Source organism: Lissotriton helveticus, chromosome 1_2 (genome assembly GCF_964261635.1).
Source record: "Lissotriton helveticus chromosome 1_2, aLisHel1.1, whole genome shotgun sequence".
Lineage (NCBI taxonomy): Eukaryota > Metazoa > Chordata > Amphibia > Caudata > Salamandridae > Lissotriton > Lissotriton helveticus.
In genome coordinates, this window is record NC_136058.1 from 436,873,041 (window position 1) to 436,886,330 (window position 13,290).

Genomic DNA, 13,290 nt, shown 5'->3' on the forward strand with positions numbered 1-13,290 from the left:
GACCACGCCCGATTTATACTGACGAGACAATGCGGGGACAATATAAAACACCTTATACATCTCAGCGACCTTATCGACTGCTCCCGAAAGGAGGCCTTCCTGCTATCTGTCGACGCAGAAAAGGCCTTTGACAGGGATCGCTGGCCTTTCCTATTTGAGACGCTCCACCACTTCGGTTTCGGAAAAAGATTTCTCGGATGGCGAGATGCATCTATAACTCACCTAGGGCATCCGTCAAGGTCAACGGATTTTCCTTGGGCTTTTCCCCATACACAGAGTCACACGGCAGGGGTGACCTCTTTCCCCTCTGCTCTTTGCCCTGTATATGGAGCCAATGGCCCAGAGGGTTAGAGACAATCCGTTGATCTCCAGGGTCCGCCTGGGGGCTGACATACATACTATAAGCCTCTACGCTGATGACGTGGTCCAGTCCTTGACAAATCCCAAGACCTTGCTCGTGACCATAGTGGGCGAATTCTCGTGAGGTGACGGGCTTCAAAGTGACCCATCCCAAGTTACAAATACCGAATCTGTCTACTACCCCTGACACGGTAGAGGCCCTGTCCAGGCATTTCCCATTCACTTGGACCAGCAATCACATACCATACCAGGGTATTTCCTTAGCATGAATCCCTAATAAGACACTAACAACTAACTACGGGCCACTTCTAGAACAGACTACTAAAACCCTCTCCACATGGTCATGATCGGGTCTCTCTTGGGCGGGTCATGTTGCAGCAGTTAAAATGACGATAATGCAGCGCATATTGTACATCTTTCAAACTATCCCCCTTTCCCCACCTGCGGTTACATTGCGGAACCTACAGGGGACCATCAACCACTTCATCTGGGGTGGGAAGCAACCGTGACTCAACTTTGCGCAGATCACAAAACCCAAGTTAGGAGGGGGAGCCTCAGTGGTGTCCGGGTATTTTCAAGCATCGGAACTACGCTACACAATCAATGTTTCAGAGAAACTTTGATCGTGTAGGGACCAAATAATTGCAGGAGTGAAAACTTGGCGAGAGATTTGCCTCTTCCGTAGGCATAGCGCATGGGGGCTTTACCCATCCCCGGTGATGGCAACTACCCTAAAAGTATGGGACGCAACTGCAATCCACCATGGCTTTACTTCATTCCCCTCCCCGCTAACTCCATTGGTGGACAACCCTGGCTTCCCCCCTGTGTGCAAATCAGAAACATTCCAGCGGTGGTGTGAGAAGGGGTGTAAAAGGGTGGGTTCCCTATTTAATCAAGACAGGGTCATTCCCTTTGATCAGCTTCAGAAAGACTACGAAATCCACGCCTCTGAACAGTAGACCTATAATCAAGGGGTCACTGGGGGTGAACAATGTTTACAACAATCTTTTTACCCCGCAGGGAATCACAACACGGTCATTACAATGACCGCGTTGTGATTCCGCATACCGTTACTCAGCAAGTCGGAACAACGCCTTGCGGGGATGGGGGGGAGGTGTTGGATTTAAAATCCAACACCTTCCCTAGTGTCCGCACAGACTGGAGTTGGAATTGTAAATTATACTATTCCAACTTCCAGTGCCCCTCCTCTGCAAGTTGTTGTTCTGACTTGCGGAGTAATGGTATGCGAAATCACAACGCGCTCATTGTAACGACCTCGTTGTGATTCCCTGCGGGGAAAAAGATTGCAGGATTTAAAGGTATATTCGTCACTGGGTAACCTACCCGGAGATGAGACCAGGAGCTTCTCGTCCATTAACCCAGTATGAAAAGTGGCTTATTATTAAAAGCGACGGCAAGCGCCTTATATCAGAACTGTATTCTTTCCTCTCAGTAGACACCACACCAACGAACTCTAATGGACAGTTAAGGTGAGAGGAGGAAATAGGCAGATCCCTCACAGACATGGAGTGGCAGGACATATTTTTTAGAACACATCACACTGCACACAACATCCCGGGTACGGAAGCAGCTTATAAAGTTCCCTCATACTGGTACTTAACTGCGGCCCGACAGAAGCACTCGAACAAAGACCGACCCCGGCTTACTGCTGGCGTGGCTGCTGGCAGACAGGCTCATTTGTACATCTACTTTGGCATAGCCTCATATTGGTAAGATACTGGGACCTGATGCTCCAGGACATAAATGAAGCCTTCGAGACAGATATCCAGCGCTTCCCTGCCTATACTTTGCTGGGTCTCCCTAATCCACTAACATTTCCCTTGCGCTCTTTAAGAGGGAAGCAGATAGCCTTAGCCCTTAATGCGGCAAGTTTTATCACTGTTATGGGTAATATGAGTGGTTATGTGGATTTCCTGTTTGTATTAAATATTCACCTGGTATTCTTTTTTGCAGTCTGTTTCTGGACAACTGTCCTCCTAACACTGGTGTTCTTTTGAGGTGTCTCTAGGTTTCTTCTCTTTGGTATCGAACACGCACTACTCCATCTCTTTCCTTTGGATGCATTGTCTTGTTTGTGGTTTCACGGTTCTTAACTATAATTTTAATCTCAAGAAATAGCCCTTTGGAATGCGGTGTAACACAAAAGATTGTGCAGCAGGGATACCCTGGTTGATTACTACATAAGCATGAGACTATGTAGTTTATGTATGGTTCTCTGTTTATTTGTAGCCTGATGAAGTCAATGGTGGATATACCCTATTGACGAAACATATGTTGGCTGCAAAGGTTATCAATACTGCTGGATGCATGTAGAGATAGGAAATAAAGCACTGCTGATTAAACTGGACTATTGTACAGGGAATAACTCTTAATTTTGGTGTTCAGGGGATCTTCTATTTTAGTGTCGGAAGTGTTGGCGCCCTATTGGAGTGTATGGTGGCCACATCTTCTCCTTGGAGCACCTCTATGACTGAGTTCTTTCAGATAAATTAGGTACACACATGTTTCCGCAATCTTATGACCTTTCCACCTGTCTGTCTTGCATTGTGTGATGTAACTTTAGTTTGTTGCTGCAGACATGATGATGTAACTTTAGTTCGCTCATAGCTCTTTTAATGGCAGAAAACTGTATTGATTACTTCTTATTACTTCTTGATGTTTTTAGGTCCATAAGTTAATTCACTGTCATCCATGTGTGAGTGCTGGCTAAAATATCTGGTATTGTTCTCCTGCAGATTGGTATGCCTGATATTGGAAGTGTCAGCTGATATCTACTTTCAGGATTCCAAGCAAGGTAAGTAGCATCTAATGGGGAAGTGGAAATGGCACAAAAAGGATCACTGAAATGATTTGGGTTTTCTTTTTTCACATATGTTCTACTATGTGAAGGATCGCTGACTCCCAAGCCTTCAGATGCTAAGGATTGCTGACAAGCGCAAAAGAAGAGGCCCCCTACTATTAAGATAAAGTTCCTTAAGGTAGGGAAAAATCAATCCATGTACAGATTTAAGGCAACCATTCAATAAACAATAATTAAATGCTAATCAATAGACAAAGGTCAGAAAGCACAAAAGACAACAAATTATTTATCAAAAATACAAAATGAGCATTTATTAAGTGTTAAACAATTATAAAAAAAATAATAATCATTCATTCACTTTCATGTCCATCATACAAACTCACAGACATACTGAAGACAAATTAAAAACATTTTTGGTATGATGACATATTGCTCAACACTGATAGATTGACACAATATATAAAAAACAATATCAATTGGAGACTGAGTGGCACAAATTCAAGTGACTGGTGGAATTCTACGTCTGTGTCGGCACAACAGGGGTGCCTTCGCCAGGAAGAGGGCCACAGTACAAACAATTGATGAATCTGTGAAGTAAACATTGTCTTTATGAATGAGGAAGGTTCTTTCACGAATACAATGAGCGATAAGTATACAAGGAAGACATTTGCATTGAATGAAATAAGGGAGAAGCATGAGAGTAAAAGAGAAATTGAAAAGAGATGACTCAAGATAATTACTTCAGTAGTGAATAGTAAGGTTAATGGAATAAAATTAAATGTGTAAATGCAATATATAAAGATAGTGAAGGAAACCCAATGTGAATGATAAAAAAGGGGGAAAACAATGAAGAAAGGAAAAGGCACCCAGAAAATGTGTGTAAATATACAATGGTGACCCCTATTTGTGTCAAAGTTACATGCTTAACTCATGGTGTCAAACATAGTATACCTACTATCGAGGGGGTTTGGGGACCCGTCGTGTTGAACGGTAAATGAAGACAATGCGATACTTGATGTACAATCTAAACGATGAAAGTAGAAGACGCATATTGATAATTGCTCACATTTAATAACGTTTTTGATTGACAGCGGTTCTAGGTATCTAACTAATATTCACCTCAGATGCCAAGGGCAAAAAGACGCCGTCAGTACACTGTAAGGGGATGAAATATGTAAGTCCTCATGGTGTTTCAATAATGGTATACTAAAAAATATTAAACATATGTAAATGGACAAATGTGATAGAGAATGGGTCCTTAATTACAAATCCGAAAAACTATTTTCTATTTATACCTGTATGCCTGATGGGCAATAGAGAGAGGAATCAGGCGACGCCAGAAAAACAAGATAGCACAGTGATGTCTGATAGTTACTGGTTGTCACTTCTATATTTTCAAAGCTAAAGAATAAAGATACACAAGATTGTCCTAGTTATTTGAAACTTAAAGCATGTTTTTATTCAGCGAAAATGTAATAGCAATGAGACCTACTGAAGATCGATAATAAATAGCTAGGGCCCGATTCACAGAATGAATTTAAGACTCAATCCTAAACTTACTATTATTTTGGTATTCACAGAATGCTCTTACTACTTTTGGCATTCACAGAATGAACTTACTACTTTTAGTATTCACAGAAGTTAGGATTTTGTCTTAAGTTTGTCTTAAGACAAACTTAAGACAGACTTAAGACAGACTTAAGACAGACTTAAGACAAAATCCTAACTTCTGTGAATACCAAAAGTAGTAAGTTCATTCTGTGAATGCCAAAAGTAGTAAGTGCATTCTGTGAATATCAAAATAGTAGTAAGTTTAGAATTGAGTCTTAAGTTCATTCTGTGAATCGGGCCCCTAGTCAATACTAGTATTAGGGATTAATGTAGAACGGCACAGCACTCACTTTGATGCAATGCGGTGCAGATGAAAAGACTCAGTACAATTCTGTTTTGTGATTTCAAGGATTACTGCAATATAAATGAAGTAACTATAAGGCGAAAATGAAATTATAGTACAGCTTATATAATATACTTCGAAATCAAGCCTTCGAAAGGCCTACAAAATGGAGGCTAAACTTGCGGGGTAAGTTACACAGGTGTGTAATTTGCGGAGGAGAAAGAATGCACAATTGTACTTCACTTGTGCCTTGTACTATGACCGAGTAAAAATATAGGCAGAAGAATAATAAGAGTTACAAAATATCCACTTATGTTAAGTTAAATGTGTTTTAGAATGTCACAAGATAACAATGCGCCAGCAAGAGCTATGCGAACTTAATTAGGGTACCGGCAAAAGCTATGCGGACTTGTTTAAAGCTAGGGCGTGTCATGGCGTGTACTTACTTTTCAGCCAATTTGGGGCCTCCGGATATGGGGAGCCTTCTTTCTGCGAATATGCCCGGAAACTAACCCTGAAAAACAAGAAAGGGTTTGGCCCTTATTCAGTAAGGACGGACCAATATACCAATAGCAACCAAAAAAAATGCCAATACTGATACCATTCAAACTCAAGCAATTATCCCACACGCCAGATGACCTAAACACGCTGGATGAAAAAAGTGGAATTTTCTTTTTCAAGTACTCTTTTTAGGTCTCGCGACCTGCGTTGCACTGCGCAGGTCACGAGACCTTTAGTAAGTGAAAAAACGGTGAATGTGAGCTAACCTCACGGAGGAGCGTGTGCGTTTCCTTTTGAGCTCCTCCATTGGACTTTGCGTGCGTCTTATTCTAAAAGACTGCACACAATTGGTCCTAGGTGCACGCATAGCTCCTCCCATGGCCTATTGGTGTCTATTACGTGCACCAAGCGCATATTAGACACCAATAGGCCTTGGGAGGAGCTATGATTGTGCTCAGACACAGGCGTGCCCCACTTTACTTTTGGTATAATCGCGGCACCCGCGCTTTACTTAGAACATTAAAAGTAAAGCGTGGATGCCGTGATTAAACCAAAGGTAAAGAAGTAGATTTTGTTTTCTATTTCTTTACTTTTGGTATAATTGTGGCACCCGCGCTTTACTTATAACATTTAAAGTAAAGTGTGGGTGCCGCTATCATACCAAAGGTAAAGAAATAGATTTTTTTTTTCTATTTGTTTATTTTAAGTCAGTTAAAGGTCCGTTTTCTGCAACTGTCCTGTTTGGGAATGGGAAAGATGTGATTTTTGTTGTTCAATCAGTACATCAGTATATTGCCACAGTGTTTGTGGATGTTGTAGTGCTGCTTGAAAGGGAGGGGACGGTGTTCTGTCAGGATTTCTGCACTATAATGGAGTAGCCACTTACAGAACTGTACAAAAGGGGCAGTTTGTTCATTTAGAATTGAGTATTATTAGTTCAAATGAGTCTGAAGTGCACTCTGAGGTGGCATAAACCGGCTCTGAGTGCTAGTTGACTTGCTTCTGTACCCTGTTCTGTGCAAGAGTGGGTGGAAGCTGCCCTCCTCCTCTGTGGCATGCAGCATTGAGTAGGCCTTGTAGTAGTGTGTCTCCTAAAACACTCCTTGCCCTGCTTCATTGTTTTTTTAAAGCCTACCCATTGCATTTGGGCAAGGTGGAGGGTGTGTTTGAACATTTGGAGAAAAATGCCTCCATGACTCTCACCGCCAACCCACCCTCCCACCCCCTTTCCTTGTTTGAGTGCAACGAAGGAAATTAACCCCCTCACCCTGGCGTCCGCAAGGAGGTGGCTTAAAGAGAAAAGAGTGGGTGTGCTGTCAGCTGCCTCCCTTTCCCAGTAGTCCTGGGATGAAGGAGGGTTTCGTACAATGTCACTGGTCATGGATGAGGTGGCCAGCTGGAACCCACTTTGTAGCCTTTTTCGAAACTGGGAATAGACTGCAGGAGTGGGTGACTGATCACCCTCTTTTGTCTTTTGTTGTTCGCCCTTCCCTTTCCCTTAGACAAGATGGGAGTAGGCTTGGGGCTAAACATTTGCTCCACCCTTCGGCAGGATGATGGTATTGACATTACAGCCGCCTGCATACATCTTCCCAGGCAACTTTTGTGTTCATTGAAAAAGGAACTCCTCCCCACATTCACTTATATTTCATAGATGGGATTCTTAATCACAGTCTGCGTTTTCTTGTCTTTTAAATCCTTGGTTAACGGAGTAAAGCAACGTCTCGACCCACGGGATCACTTGAACCGGAAGTGATCCCGTGATCTATGAAATATAAGGGAAAGTGGGGAGGAGTTCCTTTTTCAACGAACACACAAGTTTTTTATTGTCACATGGTTCACCGGCTGGTGAATAAGGAGACTGATATCCATTCAAGAAGAGATTGAGCTTGATGTTATACATCCTGAGGAGAACCCAACATTAATGTCCTAAAGGTTCGAAACACATCGACTGTTTTCATTTTGAGCCAAATAGGTGCCCACTTAGATGGGGAGACCACAGGGTGCTCACCTTTGATTAAGTGTATAAAAAGTTTGAAAGTACTGAGTGAGCCCAGTAGGTCCACCATTTGGAATTGTCCTCTGAATTATTGAGCAAAAAGGCTATGTAAATAATCAAAAGGTTTCAGAGGCACTGCTTGTTCTAAAACGTGAAAGAATCTGTTTAGAACAAGAGCTGAACAGATAATTTGTAGATTGTATATATATTGTTGTATTTTATTTGTATCACAATTGTGTGTCTAGTGTTGGTGTGTCTTCAGTGTATGTCGAAGATTTTCTCTTGATTTGTATTGTTTACATTTATAAACAATGATTCATTAACAAAAAGATAACTAATAAGTAAAAAAGCGTACTTGAAAAAGAAAATGAAAATTCGAATTTTTTCATCCAGAGTTTTTAGGTCATGTGGTGTGTGGGATAATTGCTTGAGTTTGAATGGTATCAGTATTGGCATTTTTTTGGGTGCTATCGGAAACTAAACCTGGCGTGAGCCGGTTACAGCGGTTTGATCTGCAGCGGGATTATCACGTGGTAAAAGATGGCCAATCGTCTGTGTACGTTAACAAAACTTTATTGGAACGATGTAAAAAACATATATGTGGGGCACAATGCTGAACTTTACGCAATATTACCACCTTATACTGTCTGTGACACAGCTAAAATGAATCAATTTTCATAATATAAAGAGCAATATCGCTCTTTATATGAAGCAGTATTTGTGCATTTGTTTGTTGAAACAGTATTGCTATCAGGAAAGTGATTAGCAATGTAGTCATAGCGTGCTACACATGTATTTATACAGTGTTGCCGACCTAATCCTAATTGACTAGGCGGTGTAGTGTTGCCAACGTAATCCAAATTGACTAGGCGGTGTACTAACAGGGAACTCCGTGGCAAGCGATGATCAAGACAGTATATGATGATTAATTGTGACTTGCAGGTATGTAACTGCTACATATATATAGCTAAGAAAAATAAACAAATAAAGGAATAAAATATGAAGGATAATAGTAAGACTGAAGAAAATAAGGTGGAAGATGAAACTTGTGCCACTAATAGATGTATTTTGCTGAGGTGTATATAGTATATAGGAAATGCAAAAAATAGAATTTGGAACAGACGCTATGGATTGTTTTATGAAATTTAACTGGTATTGTATCGTATGGCATATTCCCATGGAATTTCCTGGTTTAGACCATCATTGTGTCCCCAACCGTCGTCTACCCCGGCCTCCACCTCGACACGGACACGGAGCAGGACGGACGCTGATACCGGCACCAACTGGTACTCTTGTACCCTTGTTCTACCCTGGTGTTCACTATCACCCTGAGTGGCGACCAGAGGAAGTTAAGGAGGACTAGAAGCGGTCTGTGGACCCTCTAGCATACAGTTGGAAGAACCAGACTGGAGAGAGGAGTTGGGTGTGGCCAGTGTTCCTGACACTTCTCCAGACCTTGGTGTGCTTTCTCCCCCTACTGTGGCTACAGAGAAGGCTGCATCATACACAGTTGTGTTGCGTAGGGTGGCTGAGGCCTTAAACCTTGAGCTTCCTATGGTGGCAGTCAGTACTAACCTCCTGAACGAGGTGCTTCAACCATCAGCGGCCTCTTCGGAGCTCTTGCAGCCGTTCAATGAGGCCCTCACAGACATCCTTCTAGGCACTTGGTCCAAGCCCAGCACAGGGGCTCCTGTGGATAGGATGATTGCCCCACCCCACCACCCGGCCCCAGGTGACCCCATTTTCCTCTCCCAACACCCTACCCCAGAGAGCTTGGTGGTCCAAGCCTCTACTTCCAAGGGTGCATTCCCTACTGCTCCACCAGATAGGGAATCCAAGAAGCTGGACCATCATGGGGTGATGTTTTCTTCCGCCAGCTTAGGACAGAGGTCTGTGAACACCGCATGTCTCTTGGGCCGTTATACCCACTATGTATGGGACACGGTCCCACAGGTGCTGCCTCAGTGCCCGGAAGAGTCACAGGCTGTGCTCTCCCTTGCAGTTGCAGAAGGGAGAGGTGCAACATTGTTCACCATACGATGTGGGCTGCACACCGCCGACTCAATGGGCAGGACGATTTCAACGTCATTAGCCCTGCGACGCTTTGCCTGGTTAAGGTCCACTGGCTTTTCGGGCAATGTCCAATCAACTCTTTTGGACAGGTCCTTTGATGGCCGTCGTTTGTGTGGTGACAAAGCGGACAACACGCTCAAGCGCTTTAAGGATTCTAGGGCGAAGGCTAGATCCTTAGGCCTTGCTACTACCTCTCTCCCAGCGCAGTCTGCTTTTTAGCTCTTTTCGTGGCTACGGAAGGGGTGCCCCACCACATTCCGCCCAGAGCCACAGGCCTGCGCATACTGTTCAGCCTCTGCGCAGCTGGGGACATTGGACGCAGCGTCGTGGTCAGGGGGCCAGTGGGCGGGCCAGTCCACCAGTGCCCCTTCTGCAGCAGCCTCTAAACCTTCCTAGTCCGACCCTCCCGGGCTAATGGGTAAATGGGTGGCAGGATTCGCCATCACCTCCCCACTGGCAGAACATCCTGTCAAATTGGTAGTTTTTGCAGATAGTCCGAAGGGGCTACCCCCTCCCCTTCAAGACTACTTCTCTATCAATGCCACTTACATTCCATTGCATGACGGAAGATCACTCGACCCTTCTCTGCCAGGAATTTACTGCTCTCTTAGCTAAGGGAGCCATCGAGCATGTTACTGTGCCAGAAGTAGGTTGTGGTTGCTACTCCCACTACTTTCTGGTACCCAAGAAGTAAAAAGGCCTGAGTCCTATCTTGGATCTCAAGGACGTCAACCGCTTCCTCCGGAAGGAGAAGTTCAAGATGTTGATATTGGCTCAAGGTCTGTCTGCTCCAGACCCTGCGTACTGGATGGTAGCGTTGGACTTGCAGGATGCCTATTTCCACATCCCCGTCTTGCCGGCCCACGGCATTACCTACTGTTCACGGTAGACCACAGCATTTTCAGTTTACTGTGCTCCCCTTCGGCCTTACCAGTGCCCCGTGGGTGTCCACCAAAGTGATGGCGGTGGTCGCAGCTCACCTGCGTAGATCAGGGGTTTCAGTCTTCTCCTATTTCGACGACTGGTTGTTGAAGGCGGGCTCATCCCAGGCTGTCGTCTCCCTCCTCCAGACTACAGCGGACCTCCTGCATTCGCTGTGGTTCACTATCAACGTGCTGAAGTCACACCTGATTCCCTCTCAGAAGCTCCTTTTCATCGGAGCGGTTCTTGATACATACATTTGTGGTGCTTCTGCTGCAATTTTTAATTCACACATTTCTTTGTGCTTTTTTGTTTATTTTACTCGTGCACTTACTGCGCATCACTCACTGTCGTGACTGCCCCCCAGGGATCTCTTACATCTGCACTGAGCCGAGTTTGGGCTTGTGACATCCACCGGCCTTATTCCCCCCGGCGCAGACTTCGGGCGCCATCTTGCGGGAGGACTAGGTCAGCGGTCTAGTGCTCAGGCCGATTTGGGGCCTAGGCACTATAGAATGCACATCACCTCCCGTCCACGCAGTGGGCGGGCGCGCCAGAGGCAAGCCCGTCTGGGCCCATCCGGGACGGTCCGGGCCTAGGGCCAGAAACCTTGGCCATTTCATCTGAGCTCAAGATACACATCTCGCGGGAAATGCTTCTTCAATTAAGACCCAGAACGTCCTCCTCAGAGCAACTGATATTCAGCTCAAATGACCCCCTCCCGAAAGGTAATCGTCCTGCTAAATCTATCTCAGACGAGAGTACCATCGAACAGACTAGGAGACACCTTCATTTGGCACTGCTAAATTGCAGATCTGTAACGAAGCACTCTGTAGAAATTAACTTACTGATCCAGGACGTTAAACTGGACATATTGTTTCTAACAGAGAAATGGCTGTCCCCTAATTCAGAGGCAGATATTGTTAGTGCACTGCCTCAGGGATTTCTTATGCAGTTCCACAACAGAACCCTTGGGAAGGGAGGCGGGCTAGCCATAGTGTATAGAGATAGGTTTGTTTGCAGAATACTGGAGGGTGGAATCGCTGACTGTGAAAGTGTTAATTTTAGTTTGCAGATCACTCCCAACAAATCTCTATCTGGCCTTCTCATATATCGCCCTCCTGGTAGCCCTGGGCAATTTGTGGGATCTCTATTAGAAACTACGATTGCTCTTACCTCTGTATCATCTAATTTTATGGTACTAGAGGATTTAAATTTCCATTTTGACGATTCATCCGATAAGGTGGCAACGGACCTCAAATGGGAGTTAAAATCATTTGAGCTCCTTCTGAAAAACAAGGACGCTACGCATGTCATGGGGCATCTCCTTGATCCGATATTTCCGAACATTTTACATTTAGAATCGAGTTCCCCAAGTCCTCTACCCTGGTCTTACCATTTTCTGGTCCCATTTACCTGGCAAACTAATACTGACCAACCGCGGTCACAGGCGCCACAGACCTTAGAGAGAGTATGCTCTAAGCTCGCCCTCGATGACTGGACCCTCAGACTGGAGCAGACTGCTCCCCTTTCTGACCCGGATCCACGGGAGGCGGATAAAAGCTTCACCAACTGGTTGAATAGCTCTCTTGACTTTGTCCTACCTAAGAAAAAAATTGAAAAAAAGAGCAGGATTTTTAAATCACCATTGTACTCCCAAGAGCTTAGAAACCTAAGGAAAACTTGTAAAAAATTGGAACGATCGTGGAGGAGAGAATGGGCCTCCCATAATAAAGCCGAATATAAAGCGGCCATGAGGACCTACAAATTACCCCGGAAAACGGCCCAGGCCGCCTTTTTTGAGGAAAAAATTTGAATGTCCTCTAATTCATCCAGAGAGACATTCAAGATTGTGAAAGATCTCCTCAAAATCCCGAGTCCTCCGATGGTGCAGGAGGCGTCGGAAGCCAAATGCAACCAATTGGCGGTATTCTTTGATAGCAAAATACAAAACATACTAAAATCCTTGCCAGAATGTGCTCAAACATTTGACTCTGCGGAATTCACTGCCTATACTTGTGGCCCTGTTTTAGACTCCTTAGCTCGGATCTCAAGGGAAGACTTCCAAGCTGCCCTGTCCTCCATGAAAAGCGGATCTCCCAATGACCCTGTGCCTATGCGTATTTTGAAACGCGTGGCTCCCACCATCTCCCCCTTAGCCACGGACCTGATTAATGCCTCTTTCGCTCAGGGTTCTGTTCCCCCTAGTTGGAAGCAGGCTATAGTAAAAGCGCTATTGAAAAAGCCAGAACTTGACCCTGCGGAGATGGCCAATTTTCGACCAATTTCATTGTTGCCAGGTCTCAGCAAGATTGCGGAGAAGATTGCTAATCAGCAGCTCTCCTCCTTGGAAAATAATAGGCTACTCCGCAACTCCCAAACGGGTTTCCGCCCAGGTCAGGGCACTGAGTCCGCTATGATAGCAGTGGTCGAGGAGGCAAGGTGCATCTTGGATTCAGGAGGATCATGGTGGTGATCCTCCTGGATCTAAGTGCAGCCTTTGACACGATGGACCATAAGATCTTAATCCAACGCCTGTCTAATCTAGGAGTAGCTGGTACAGCGCTGATGTGGTTCACTTCCTTCCTGAGAAATAGAACTTTTCAAGTCTGGGAAGGCTGTGCACGCTCCAAATGAATCCCCCTCCAGTGTGGAGTCCCACAGGGCTCGTCTTTGAGCCCTACCTTGTTTAATGTGTACATGGCCCCACTGGAGGATGTG

General features: G+C 44.8%; 1 protein-coding gene across 3 annotated transcripts in view; it reads left to right on the forward strand.

The window, feature by feature from the left end:
- LOC144807663 (uncharacterized) overlaps window positions 1–13,290 on the forward strand; it is a 42,841-nt gene that overhangs the window by 19,633 nt on the left and 9,918 nt on the right. Inside the window, exons 2-4 of one of the 3 annotated variants that reach the window (XM_078673295.1) lie at window positions 3,117–3,175; window positions 3,271–3,359; window positions 4,273–4,355. The gene's annotated coding sequence lies outside the window, so the exon portion shown is untranslated. Of the gene's footprint in view, window positions 1–2,764; window positions 2,875–3,116; window positions 3,176–3,270; window positions 3,360–4,272; window positions 4,356–13,290 lie in introns of those variants that run through there. The other 2 variants (XM_078673296.1, XM_078673294.1) reach the window with 2 other exon arrangements.